We start from the raw sequence: 14,914 nt of genomic DNA, 5'->3' as shown, positions 1-14,914 counted from the left end.
ATAGTGCGATCTTCACATACAAAACATTTTGTATCCCTCAAATAGATTCAACTATTATTAAGGATAATATTTCGCTTGGTCTCATCCGGCATGGTGCATACAATTGGCCGTTCTCTCGAGCGAGGAGCTCCTTGCTTCCCCACTCTATGTGCTCCATAGACCATAACTCCGGACATGCCAAAGTGGGTTTTGAAGAAATCTTCAATAACAATGGCAAGAGAAGGAGGTGTCTCTAACTTCTCTTTGGGAATTCCACAAATAACAATGTTCATGGAACGTCGCTCCCGTTCCTTCAACTCCTCCACATCCACATTCTCAACATTCTTTGTTTGAACCATAGCTTGCATGAGTGAGGAATTAAAAACCACATTGCTACCACATACATCAGCCCAAGACTTGTTTGTGCATACATTTTTCATGTCGCATACAACCCGGCTCATAGTGTCAAATTTCTCCTTTTTCAATACATGGTCATGCTCTACTTTGCTCATCCGCTCCTTCAAAGCATTCAAGTCCACAAGAGAGCGTTTACAATCCTTGACTTCCTCTTCAAGTTGCATCAAACGTGTTGTTTGCATCTCAAGTGTCCTCTTGAGATTCTCGATTTCAACCACAAGTACCCTTAGTGTGCCATTCTCCATTGCAAGTGCTCGTAAGTCTTCGCCTTGTTTGTTTACGATCTCTTGCAATGATACCAAGTACGCCATGATCATGGTTTCCGATGTCGATGGTTGGGTGGTTGTGTTGCTATCTCCACACTTAGGAGATTTTGGATCATTTTCCACAATGGTTGTGGACCTTGTTGAAGAAGAAGAACTCTTGCGAGTGCCGGAAGACATTGTATGTAAAATAGGAGATGAGAATCAATTTTGTTGAACCTGTTTACTTTGGAAATGCTGCTACAGAAACGCCTTTCATAACTCTGAAAATCTCTGTGTTTACATCAATGCGTAGAGGACTTCGTGCTCTTCGATTGAGGCTATTGATCACCCAAATCGGAGTTCGGATGAAGAAGTTATGATCAAAAGAGTGGACTGTTGTCTACTAGGTCAAAAAAAGGGCTGTGTTTTTTGACAGAGATAGATAGAAAGATAGATTTTATTATCGTCTTCGGAGGTCAAATATGACCTATGGGACCAAAGTTACATGTGATGTAGTATGTGTATGGCTGATGAGTGACTCTCGATGCTCCAAAATTGTAGTGATGAGAGTCGCAATGGAGAGCCCACACTTTGGCTGGGAGAGGGATGTATGTAGGTCTAAGTTATGGCTGAAAATGTGAGAGAAGCAAGTTCGGATGCGATCAAAAGCTGAGCACTCTAGTAGTGTGTGGTACTCAGACTCTCGAACTTGCAGTGAGCATAATGTGCACAATCGATTTGACTCTTCTCCATTGCCCCAACGCCCTATCTCGCATCGAAGGAAATGGGAGCTAAGCCGAATTGCTGCGATAGTGCGTATCGCGGACAAGGGAATAGGCTCAAGCATGTAAGTGTGAGTACGGTTTCCTCTCTCAGCGAAGAACATGGTTTTGTAGTTGGGGGCAATATAGGTGGTGTAATGTATGAAGCGTGACCCACCGGATTTCTCCCAAGCCGTAATACATTGGTGTTGTAGAAAAGCTTCATTCACTTGAGAGTCAATTGAAGCATCATGTAGCAAGTGTAATGCATCCCATCTCCCAAACCACTTCTTTATGTCTTGCATCCATCCCGTGCTCAAGATCTTGCTTTTATGCGTCTTTTGAACTTTTTTGCTTGCTTTCCATGCAATTGTAGGAAGTCGATGTGAGGGGTTTTGACGCATCTTTATCATGTACTCCACAACCCTTTCCATGCCCATAACCTCAATTGGAAGAGATCCCGACTCAAGAAGTAGGAGCATATATGGTGTTTGTGTCTTAACTTGGAGAAAGTTTGTAAGAAAACGCTTTTGGACATTCTCAAACTCTTTCCAAGTGGACTTTGAGATGCTCCCGCCCCACACTTCAACTCCATAAAGAAGAACCGGTGTCACCAATGCATCAAAAAGATACTTCTTGAGAACCCAACACTTGATGTTTCCCGCATTACACATGTTCTCAAATGAATAATATGCTCTCTTTCCCGCTTCCAAACGACGCATAGCACATTCATGCCACTTGTGATTGGATGGAACCTCAAGGCCAAGGTACTTAAAGCTCTCAACAACTTCAAGTGTCTCGTTGTTGTACACAATGCATGGCTTCTCCTTATGGTTGGTTTTCACAAGCATAACCTTTGTTTTGGATTCATTTACAATCAGCCCACTATGCAAGCAAAAGTTCTCAAGGACAACCATAAGCTTTTGTGCATCTTCTAAAGTGTGTGCTAGAAGCACTACATCATCCGCATACAACAAAAGCATGATTACCGCATTGCAAATAGTGACCTCTTCAATGCCTTCTTCTTGCATAAAGTCAAGTACCATTTGTTCCAATTGATCGATGCATAGACCAAATAGAGTTGGTGACAATGGACATCCTTGTTTAACCCCAATAGTGCTTACAAAAATTTCTGAAATTTCTCTTCCCATGCGTAATTGACAAATCACCTTCTCATAGATTCGAGAAACCGCAAGCATAAACTCACTTGGCACTTGGAGTTCTTCCATCCTTCTCCACAAATTGTTACGTGGAATCATATCAAAGACTTTCTTAAAGTCCACAAAACAACAATACAATCGCTAGCCTTTCAACCGACTTTCCTCCATGAGAACACGAAGAGTGACAAGATGATCAATGGTGCTATGGCATCGACGAAAACCCGCTTGTCCCTTTGCACGCTTGTCATTCTCTTCAGCCCAATCACTCAATTTCATCTCCATTATGCACCCAAACAACTTTGCCATAAGAGACCCAATCATTATAGTCCGGTAGTTCCTTACATTCTTTACATCCCCTCCTTTATGCAAAGGCTTAACCCAATTAGTACTCCAATCATAAGGCATACCATGTTGAAGTGCAAGGTTGAACATATCACACATCCACTCATGTGTAAAATCTCCCGTCCATTTGATCATCTCCGGCTTGATACCTTGAAGATCTCCCGCTTTGCGAGTGGCCAACTTTTCAAGCCCACCGCATACATCCTCAATAGTAAAAAAAGACGGCATACATGGGAGTGAACCATAAAATGACATTTTTTCAGTATTTACTTGCTCATATAATTGCCTACAATGTGTGTACATATCCACTAGACTCAAGTTACCAAAATTCTCAACCCGCTTGCCTCTCAAGTTTCTCCAAAATCTTCCACATGCATGTGCCTTTTCTTGGACTTGAAATTCTTGTTGCTTTACTTCCCATCTTCTTCTCTTCTTTTGAATCAATGCCTTGTATGTACGCAAATGACTTTGATAGTTGTCTTTGTCCATAGTTGCATCAAGCTTTATCAAGGACTTTCGAGCATCTTAACATTCTTTATCAAACCACCTTTTGCGTGATCTATCTTTGTGGATACCATGGAGATGCTTTATGGCAAAGCATTCTTCCGCACAAGAACAGATAGCTTTCTTGAAAGCTTCCCATTTAGTTTCCAATGGTGCATCACATTGAAGCTTTGTCATCCATAATTTTTGCTCAACCATTTCAATGTACATTGGTGCCCGTTTGAAATCCATACATAGTGATAACTTCTCTTTCCTTTGGCTGAGATTATCATGCTTAGCTGCGTCTCCACATGAAAGGTCAATACATAAGGTGCGATGGTCAGATTCCGGGGTCCATTGACCAAACATAAAACTCTTTATGTGATACATGATGGCTTCAGAGAGTAGCATATAGTCAATCACACTATCCCCATTATGTCTCCTACATGTAAATCCATTGGTTCTACTCCACAAAGATAAACCATTGGCAATGAGCATACCCGTGCTATTACACATGTGTAAAAGTAACTTTCCACAGTGATCCGGCTCTTTCTCATCCATTGAAGTACGATCATACAAGTGAACTTCCTCCAACTCCCTTGAAATGTATGGCATATCAAATTGTTGTTGAGTATCATGTTGCAATGTTTTTGTGCGAGCATTCATATCCCCAAATGCAATAACATCACCTTCACCTTTGAAATAAGCAATGTCCTCTTCCAAATCAGAAAATGGTTGATCTCTATCCATGCAAGCATAAAAGGGAGAATCATGATGAGGAATGTAGCAACCGGCTACAAAAATGGGTGCTCTTTTTGGTGTCATAATTTTCAGCCATACATAACGTTTGTACTTGTTATCTTTCACAATTGATACAAAATCTTCCAATCCTTTCTTAACCATACATGCTAACCCTCCTTGTCCTCTTCGTTGCTTGAGATTCTTTGACCACATCAATGAATGTACATTGTAATCCTCCAAGCCGTTAATCCTTTGTGTATCATGCTCCCAAGTTTCAACAAGAAGTACAACATCGGCTTTGCTTGTTAGTTCATCAATGCCAACCCCCGCATTCCATGGGTATCCATTACAATTCCAAAAGCATATTTTCAGTTGTAACTCGGACTCATAGGTCATGCATCCCTATTTGCTTGAGAGACTTGCCTCCTCCTTGGGCACATTTTCTTCATGAGAGATCTCCTTGTTTTTATTATTCTTTTCCTCATATGCTTTGCGACGCATATTTTGTTGCTTAATAGTGCGATCTTCACATACAAAACATTTTGTATCCCTCAAATAGATCCAACTATTATCAAGGATAATCTTTCGCTTGGTCGCATCCGGCATGGTGCATACAATTGGTCGTTCTCCCGAGCGAGGAGCTCCTTGCTTCCCCACTCTATGTGCTCCATAGACCATAACTCCGGACATGCCAAAGTGGGTCTTGAAGAAATCTTCAATAACAATGGCAAGAGAAGGAGGTGTCTCTAACTTTTCTTCGGGAATTCCACGAATAACAATGTTCTTGGAACGTCGCTCCCGTTCCTTCAACTCCTCCACATCCACATTCTCAACATTCTTTGTTTGAACAATAGCTTGCATGAGTGAGGAATTAGAAACCACATTGCTACCACATACATCAGCCCAAGACTTGTTTGTGCATACATTTTTCATGTCGCATACATCCCGGCTCATAGTGTCAAATTTCTCCTCTTTCAATACATGGTCATGCTCTACTTTGCTCATCCGCTCCTTCAAAGCATTCAAGTCCACAAGAGAGCGTTTACATTCCTTGACTTCGTCTTCAAGTTGCATCAAACGTGTTGTTTACATCTCAAGTGTCCTCTTGAGATTCTCATTCTCAACCACAAGTACCCTTAGTGTGCCATTCTCCATTGCAAGTGCTCGTAAGTCTTCACCTTGTTTGTTTACGGTCTCTTGCAATGATGCCAAGTACGCCATGATCATGGTTTCCGATGTCGTTGGTTGGGTGGTTGTGTTGCTATCTCCATACTTAGGAGATTTTGGATCATTTTCCACAATGGTTGTGGACCTTGTTGAAGAAGAAGAACCCTTGCGAGTGCCGGAAGACATTGTATGTAAAATAGGAGATGAGAATCAATTTTGTTGAACCTGTTCACTTCGGAAATGCTGCTACAGAAACGCCTTCCATAACTCTGAAAATTTCTGTCTTTACATCAGTGCGTAGAGGACTTCGTGCTCTTCGATTGAGGCTATAGATCACCCAAATCGGAGTTCGGATGAAGAAGTTATGATCAAAAGAGTGGACTGCTGTCTACTAGGTCAAAAAACGGCTGCGTTTTTAGAGAGAGAGAGAGAGAGAGAGAGAGAGAGAGAGAGAGAGAGAGAGAGAGATAGATAGATAGATAGATAGATAGATAGATAATTCTATTATCGTCCTGAGAGGTCAAATATGACCTATGGGACCAAATGAACATGTCACGTGGTGTGAGTGGAGTTCATAAGTGACTCTCGATGCTCAAAAATGGCTGAAATGAGCGTCGCAATAGAGAGTCCACATCGTGGTTGGGAGAGGAAGGTATGTAGGGAGAGCTCATGGCTGAATATATGGGGAAAAGAGGACCTAATGTGGTCAAAAGTTGAGCACTCAAGTAGTGTGTGGTACTCACTCTCTCGCACTTGACGAGGGCATAATGTGCAAAGTCGATGACACTCCTCGCCAGTGCCCCAACGTCCTGTCTCGCAGCGTAGAGAATGGGAGCTAAGACGAATGGAGGCAATGGTGCGGATCGCACTCAACGGGATGGGCTCAAGGATGTAGGAATGGGTTCGGTTACCTCGTTCCGAGAAGAAGAAGATTTGTAGTTTGGGGCAACGTATGTGGTGTAATGGCTGAAGCGAGAACCTCCGGATTTCTCCCAAGCCATGATACATTGGCGTTGTAAGAAGGCCTCATTAACTTGGGAGTCGATCGACGCATCCTTGACCAAGTGACATGCATCCCATCTTCCAAACCATTTCTTGATATCAAGCATCCACCCCGAACTTAGTATTTTGCTCTTGCATGTCTTTTGAACCTTTTGACTTGCTTCATATGCGATTCTAGGAAGTCGATGCAAAGGGCTACGTTGTGTCTTATGCATGTACTCCACAACCCTTTCCATGCCCAAGACCTCAATGGGAAGCGATCCGGACTCAAGAAGTAAGAGCATGTAGGGTGTTTGTGTCTTGAGTTGGAGAAAGTTGGTGAGAAAACGCTTTTGGACATTCTCAAACTCTTTCCAAGTAGACTTCCCGATGCTTCCACCCCACACCTCCACTCCATAAAGAAGCACCGGTGCCACCAATGTGTCAAAGAGGTACTTTTTGAGAGCCCAACACTTGATCTCTTCTGCATTGCACATGTTCTCAAATGCAGAATAAGCCCTCTTTCCGGCTTCCAAGCGACGCATTGCACAATCCTTCCATTTATGATTGGATGGAACCTCAAGGCCAAGGTACTTAAGTGATCTACCACTTCAAGTTTCTCATTGTTGTATACAATGCATGGATTTTCGTCATTGAGGGTCTTTACAAGCATAACCTTGGTTTTGGATCCATTCACGATCAGCCCGCTATGTAGGCAAAAGCGTTCCAAGACACTCATAAGCTTTTGTGCATCTTCTAAGGTATGTGCCAAGAGCACTACATCATCAGCATAAAGCAAAAGCATGATCACCGCATTTCCAATCTTAACCTCTTCTATGCCTTCTTGCTGCATAAAATCAAGAACCATGTATTCCAATTCATCAATGAGTAGCCCAAAGAGGGTTGGGGAAAGTGGGCATCCTTGTTTGACACCAATAGTGCTTGCAAAAAATTCTGAAATTCCATCTCCCATACGTAATCGACATATCACTTTTTGGTACATGCGAAAGACTGCATGCATAAATTCTCTCGGCACTTGAAGGCTTTGCATACGTCTCCAAAGATTTCCTCGCGGTACCATGTCAAAAGCTTTCTTGAAATCCACAAAGCAACAATACAACTTTTTTCCTTTCAATCGAGACGCTTCCATAAGAACTCGAAGAGTGACAAGGTGATCAATAGTGCTATGATGCTTTCGAAAACCTGCTTGGCCAAGCGCACGATTGCCATTCTTTTCAGCCCATTCACTTATCTTCATCTCCATGATACATCCAAATAACTTTGCCATCAAAGAACCAACCATTATAGTGCAATAGTTGTTCACATTGTTTACATCTCTTCCTTTGTGCAAAGGTTTGATCCAATTTGCACTCCAATCATGAGGCATGCCATACTGAAGTGCAAGGTTAAACATATCGCATATCCAATATCGTGTTTTCTTGCTTGTCCATTTAATCATTTCAGCCTTGACACCTTGAAGGTCACCTGCCTTGCGAGTAGCAAGTTTCTCAAGCGCACGGCATACATCTTCAATGGTAAAGAAGGGAGACATAAATGGAATGGAGCTACAACCCTCCATCTTATCAACATTGGGTTGCTCATAGAGGTTCTTACAATGCATATACATATCCTCAAGAGTCAAGTCACCAAAGCTCTCAACGCGCTTGCCTTTTAGATTTTGCCAAAACTTGCCACATGCATGTGCTTTCTCTTGTGCTAAAAGAAGTTGTTTTTTCGACTTCCCACCTTCTCCTCTTCTTTTGAACAAGTGCTTTGTATGTGTGTGAACATTCCAAGTAAACTTCCTTGTCTTTGATTGCATCCAATCTTAGCAAGTGTTTTCGGGCTTGACTACATTCCATGTCAAACCATTTCTTCTTGGTGCTACCCTTCTTAGACCTTTTGCAAGACATGTGTTTCGCCGAAAAGCATTCCTTCGCACAAGAGAAAATTACTTCTTTGAAAACTTTCCACTTGCATTCTAATGTTGGGCTCCCTTGATGCTCTATCATGCTTAACATTTGGTCCACCATATCAGCATATATAAGTGCTCGTTTGAAGTCTAGACGTAGGTACAAATGATTCACATCATGATTGGAGGCTACATGCTCGGGCCGTTTACCACACTTGAGGTCAATACATAACATCCTATGATCCGATTCCGGATTCCATTCACCAAGTGTAAAGCTTTGTATGCATTCTAGAGTGGCTTCTGAGAACAACATATAGTCAATCACGCTAGCACCATTGTGCTTTCTACATGTAAAGTCATTGGTGCCTTGCCATAGAGATACACCATTTGCAATGAGCATTCCGGTACTATTGCACATATGTAGAAGTGACTTTCCATAGTGATCCACTTCTTTTGCATCATTAGAACTTCGATTATACATGTATGAGTCATCCACTCTTCTTGATACATGGGGCATGTCGACTTGTTGTGTGTTGTGTTGTAACATATTTGTGCGAGCATTCATGTCTCCAAAAACAATGACTTCACCTTGATCCTTGTAATGAGCAATGTCTTCCTCTAGTTCAACAAAGGGCTGATCTCTATCCATATTCAAGCGAGCATAAAAGTTGGAGTCATAGTGAGGAATGTAGCAGCCGGCCACAAACATGACTTGACCATTTGGTGGGCTGATTTTCAGCCATAAGTAGCGTTTATACTTATCTTCTTTGACAATGGAAACATCTTTCAAACCCTTTTTGGTCATACATGCTACGCCTCCTTGGCCTGAGAGAGAGAGAGAGAGAGAGAGAGAGAGAGAGAGAGAGAGAGAGAGAGAGAGAGAGAGAGATTTACTTTGCACAAACACAAGGTTACTTTGCTTCAATTGGGAGATTGAACACAATGAGAGAGAGTGGCCGAGAGAGAGAAAAGAGACAACACGGCATGTCGGGTTCCAACCACCCTCAAGGGCCCCCTTGCTCTGTTGCTAGAGCACCGTCTTGTGTAAGTTTACTTTCACAAATGCTACAATGCTGGATAACGCTGATGCTGATGCTGATGCTGATGGGATCTAGTACTGATGCAAAAACACTAGGCTGATGCTGATTAAAAACACTAGGCTGAATGCTGATGCTGTGGGTACTAATCTGCAAGGGCTAAATGCTGGTACTGTGGGTATTGATCTGAGGGTGCTGATGGTTAATGCTGAAATGCTGGATAACGCTGATGCTAAAGAAGAAAGAGAGAGAGAGAGAGAGAGAGAGAGAGAGAGAGAGAGAGAGAGAGAGAGAGAGAGAGAGAGAGAGAGAGAGAGAGAGAGAGGGAGGGAGGGACAGACACACACACACACACGCACACACACACACACACACACACACACACACACACACACTCACACACAAGGAGAGAGACACAGAGGGGGGGGAGAAGAGAGAGAGAGAGGGGGGGGGAGAGGGAGACACACACACACACACACACAGAGGAAGAGAGACACAGAGGGGGGGGAGAGAAGAGAGAGAGAGGGGGGGGGGGAGAGGGAGACACACACACACACACACACACACACACACACACACACACACACAGAGGGAGGGAGAGGAGAGAGAGAGAGAGAGAGAGAGAGAGAGAGAGAGAGAGAGAGAGAGAGAGAGAGAGAGAGAGAGAGAGAGAGAGAGAGAGAGAACACACACACACACACACACACACACGCACGCACGCACGCACGCACACACACACACACACACACACACACACACACACACACACCACACACACACACACACACAAGGAGAGAGACACAGAGGGGGGGAGAGAAGAGAGAGAGAGAGGGGGGGGGAGAGAGACACACACACACACACACACACACACACACACACACACACACACACACACACACACAGGGAGAGAGACACAGAGGGGGGGAGAGAAGAGAGAGAGAGAGGGGGGGGGGGAGAGGAGACACACACACACACATAGGGAGGGAGGGCAGGAGAGAGAGAGAGAGAGAGAGAGGGGACGGGAGGTTAACTCATTTCCCTGCTGATTTCCAGTGGAAAATGATAATTATATGGCTTCTTGTTTGTATTATGAGGGGAACTACTTTCAGAATTCGAGGGGAGCTTTTTGAACAGATGTTATAGACAGTTACTAGGACATTTCTGATACCTTGGAAAATGTCTATTTTTGGGGAAGATTTTCTCTTCGTAGAGTATTTGTCTATTGCGTTGAGGTTGACATAGGGACCCTGGATACAATGGGTAGATTGTCATGATGGAAGGCTCTATTATGACGTGTGATCTGCGAAGTAGGCCTGTGCCCCAAATGTCTGTTGTACCAGATTGTTTTGGATCCCTACTAATTGTGCACGCACACTATCTTCTACTTTAAAAGAGTATTGGAACTCTTGCAATTCCATGATCCATTTGAAATCCTAGGACTTAGTGTCATTTGAGATGACACCCAAGGAAATAGGTTTTCAGCCGTGAGTATGATAAAAGGTTTTGGCAAGAGGTACGATCTAAACGTTCTCACTGCAAACACGAGTGAAAGCATCATAGACTCTGCTTCTGTGTAATTCTTTTCAAGTGCATTCATGACTCTGCTAGCAAAGTAGATAGGCCGCATCCTAGTGCTATGTGGATCTTGCTGCAACAATACTGCACCCATTGTCTCCTTACCCACACTTGAGCTAACAAAGAATGTGAATTCCCAACATGGAGGCATGAGCGTTGGTAGTTCCAACAAAACCATTTTAATACATGAAAAGTACTCCTCAAGCTCATCATACCATGCAAACTCTACCTGTAGTGTCAATTTTTGAAGGGGGTGAAGTAACTCCGATGCCAAGTGAATGAAGCGTGACATGCACTTCACCTTCTGAATGAATGAAATTACCTCCTTGAGACTCTTTGGTGATGGTAGGTCAAAGAGGGCTTTTGCCTTTGCTAGATCCACCTCAATGCCTTTGGAAGAGACCTTGTGATCAAGCAAGACCACTTCATCCTCACCTATATGGAACTTGTCGGGATTGACTTGACCCCCCATGTCATATAGCTTCTTCAAGCCTTCTTCTACCTTTTGTAGATGCAGTGATTTAGAGCTATAGATGCAACGAACACTCTAATAGACTTCCCAAAGAATGCTTGAAACACCGTGTTCATGAAACGTTGAAACGTTGCTGGAGCATTTGTCAAACCAAACGGCATGACTCTAAAAGCATAACAACCCCAAGGAGTGATGAAGGTTGTTTTCAATTGATCTTCCAATGCAATACCTATTTGAAAGTACCCACAGTAACCATCACATACTGTGTACTTTTCTTTAACTGCTACCTCATTAAGAATCTCATCTTGAAATGGGAGGGGAAAGTGATCCCTTTTTGTTGCCTCGTTGAGCGGATGATAATCGACACTTGCCAATTTTTTTTGGAGTGACCACAACTGGAGAGACCCACTCAGAATTCTCTACGGGGTAGATGAACCCTGCTGCTAAAAGCTTTCTCACCTCTTTGAGTAGTGCTTGCTCCTTGATGACTCCTAACCTTCGTAACTTTTGTGCTTTAGGTTTGGCCTCTGGCTTTAGCTCGATCTTGTGTTGAATGGCATCCACTCCACGTACATCTGTGTAATCTTTAGCAAAAATCCTAGGAAACTTTCTTAGCACACTTTTGAACTCCTCTCTTTCCTAGCATGTAAGCGTTTTGGACAACATACCATCTAGCATTTCTTCATCATGCACACTTTGGTTCTCTTGGAGGTTTACCTCCTCCAATCCTTGACAACTTGTCTCCTTGTTGTTTGGCCTAAACCTTACACCCATGACTTCAATGGATGACTCTTCCACCGTAGTGCTACTACTGCTTTCTTCTTCTGAGGTGTCATTGGTCCAATCATCCCCACTTTCACTTTGAGAGGATTCTTCATGGAGCTCCTCTCGTCGCTGCTCCTTCATGTCAAAGACAACCTTCTTGTGATTGTCATTCCTGCAAATTAACTTTCCACTTTCCCAATCCTGCAAAGCTCGCATTCTCATTAGCCATGGTCTACCTAGGATAAATGGATATCCATTTCCCTTTGTAGACATAACATAGAAATCAATTGCCTTCTTAATGCCAAAACATTCTTACAAACTCCCAAGCATCTAGCCTTGCTATTATTTGTCATTTTCACTTTAATTTCAGGTGTCTCATGAATGTGCATGCCTAGTCTTTGCATAAGGTCCTCTGTCATGATGCAAATTTGAGCACCCCCATCCACTACACCCTTCCTAACTAGTTTTCCCTTGATATAGCAATCTAGCATAGGAGTAATATCCTCATCCATTTGAGCTTGTGCAATTTTTACAACAGACACATTTTCTTTCATCCTTCTCCTAGTGCTAATTGCCTTTGTTAACTCCCTCCTAACTTGTGGGCACAACGCAAGAAATTGAGGCCACGATATGCTTGGACCCTTACCTCTCATGTCCTCCATGAGGTTGTAGGGAGCCATACCATGTCCAAGAGGGAAGTCTTGAAGGTTGATGCGACGCCGAGTCCTCTTGGCTTCCTTGGTTTCCTTTGCTTTCTTTCCTTGTCCATGGTCACTTTGTGACGTTATACCCTCCTACTCTTTACCCTTCCCATGCCCACGTTTGATGCCGTTTGCTTCCATGTCTCCTTTTGTGGACTGTGTGACTTCTACAACACTGACATCTGGGTCAGGCAAAGGTGGTATCTCCTCTACTCGCAGTGGAGGTCGAGCAGTATTTGGTCTTTGCAAAAGCGCTGGTTGTTGACTAGTGCCTTCCCCTGCATTCATCACTGGATAATTAAAATTAGGCCTCCCTGGATCCCCGCGCGGCCAAGGACAATTATACATCCCATGCCCAGATTCTCCGCAATTCCAGCATTGCATGACTCTCCTTGGTTGTGGCTCTCGCTCCTCCGGCTTCTTTGCCGGTCCTTTTGGACCTACTGCTTGTGCAAGGTGAATTGAAATGTTGCTCAAAGATTCATTTAACCTCTCAATGACCTCTGCCGTTACCTCAGGAAGCTCCCTTGTCCTTGTTGTCGATGTTAGAAGGGAGGGTTCTCTTTGTGAATTTGAACTTTCTGCCTCTTCTAGACACATCATTTTCCTTACCTTTTGGGTTGCTCTACGCTCCGCATCTGCATAGTTTGTTGGTTCTCCTGCCTCAACCTTGATCCTCAACGGAGGGATAAGTCCTCCAATGAATCGCTCCTTCTTAAGGAATTCTGCACCATCCCCTGGGTTAGGCAAGCTACGCAGCCAAAGAGTCCATAAACGAGTGAACTCTTGTCTATACTCATAATAATCACTTAAACATTTTTGCTTTAGCAAAGTGATATCTCGCCACAACCTTTGGGTGTTAAGAGTTTGGCCAAATCGAGCTTGAAATGCCTCAATTACCCTAGGAAAGTCAGTCCTTACCTGTGCAGTAAGTCCTTGAAACCATGTATCAGCATCCCGTCAAAGGACAACTTGAAACATTCCTAGCCTTTCATCATCCGTAAAGATATGGTTGATGTGTAAGGCCATTCGAAAATCTGCAAGGAATAGGTCAGGATCCTCCCTAGGTTCCCCAAAGAAAAGAGGATATCTTGACATTTGCTTGTTCACAGCCATGCTTGGATAACTACACAAGATTCAAAATTTTACCAAGCAAGAGACAAGGTGAAATTATCTAGCAGGGTGGGGGCTCCGGGATTCTTAGATTCAAAGATCACAGGTCCTTCGTACCTGATAGAAATCCTCTCGTCCTCGTAGAGCCAAGCACGAATTACCTGCCTTCCTCAAGCTTCAAAGTTGAAAGGTAATCTATTTATGTCATGCAAAAAACCCCTAAATTCATCAAATCCAAGTCGAGATATTACTACCTCTGGGTAAGAATCATCGAACCCCCACTCCAAGATAATCCTCCGTTCCTTGCCTAATTGCACCGAGCACACAAGCTCCTTGGATGAAGGCAAAGTCCTCAACCGTTCCTTCTAGTGTTAAGCTAAAACAATCAATGCACAAATTTTCTCCTTGAATTTTAATGTAGTCTATATTCCTAGGGAGTCTTTCAACTATGTTAAGGGCCACTGCCTGACTGAGTCTTTCCATAAATAAGAGAGCTCATAGTGTCCACTATCTAGAGTAATATAAATATATGCACATCAAAAGACAGATTATAATCTAAAAGAGGCAAGATTACAGGATTTGGAGAGCGTAGAATCTCTCCCAAAGTTTTCGCTCCAAACAGAAGTGCTATACGTTGCTGAAAATGGATCTTTCTACTTATGGAAACATTTATCCTAATATGTTGCGTGAAATCGAACGGATACACTATGGGTCCCCTATTCATTCCTATGAATAAAGATGTTGCACTAGAAAAGTGACATTGCACTACTCAAGCATAGACAAGAGTCAATTAGAGTCTACTAAAGGATACTAAAACTTAAAAGTATACCTTTAGAAATAAGAGAGTCTCCTCAGTGGGGGCACCAAAATTGAGGTGGTCTGGGGCGGGCAACGAGAAGAGCGGCCTCTAGACACCCTTCAAGGCTCCCGTACTGCTCAATGGGGCTGGGGCACAACACAACACAAACCAAATACAAACCCACGGCCAACACACAACTACAAAAAGGGCACCACCTAGTTTGAGAGCGAACTAGGACGCAAGAGAGCAAACCATAGAGCAAAT

The sequence above is a fragment of the Adiantum capillus-veneris genome, chromosome 7 (assembly GCF_014529385.1).
Source record: "Adiantum capillus-veneris isolate H3 chromosome 7, ASM1452938v2, whole genome shotgun sequence".
NCBI classification, from domain to species: Eukaryota; Viridiplantae; Streptophyta; class Polypodiopsida; order Polypodiales; family Pteridaceae; genus Adiantum; species Adiantum capillus-veneris.
The sequence above is the reverse complement of the archived record's forward strand: the minus strand, read 5'-3'. Positions refer to the sequence as shown.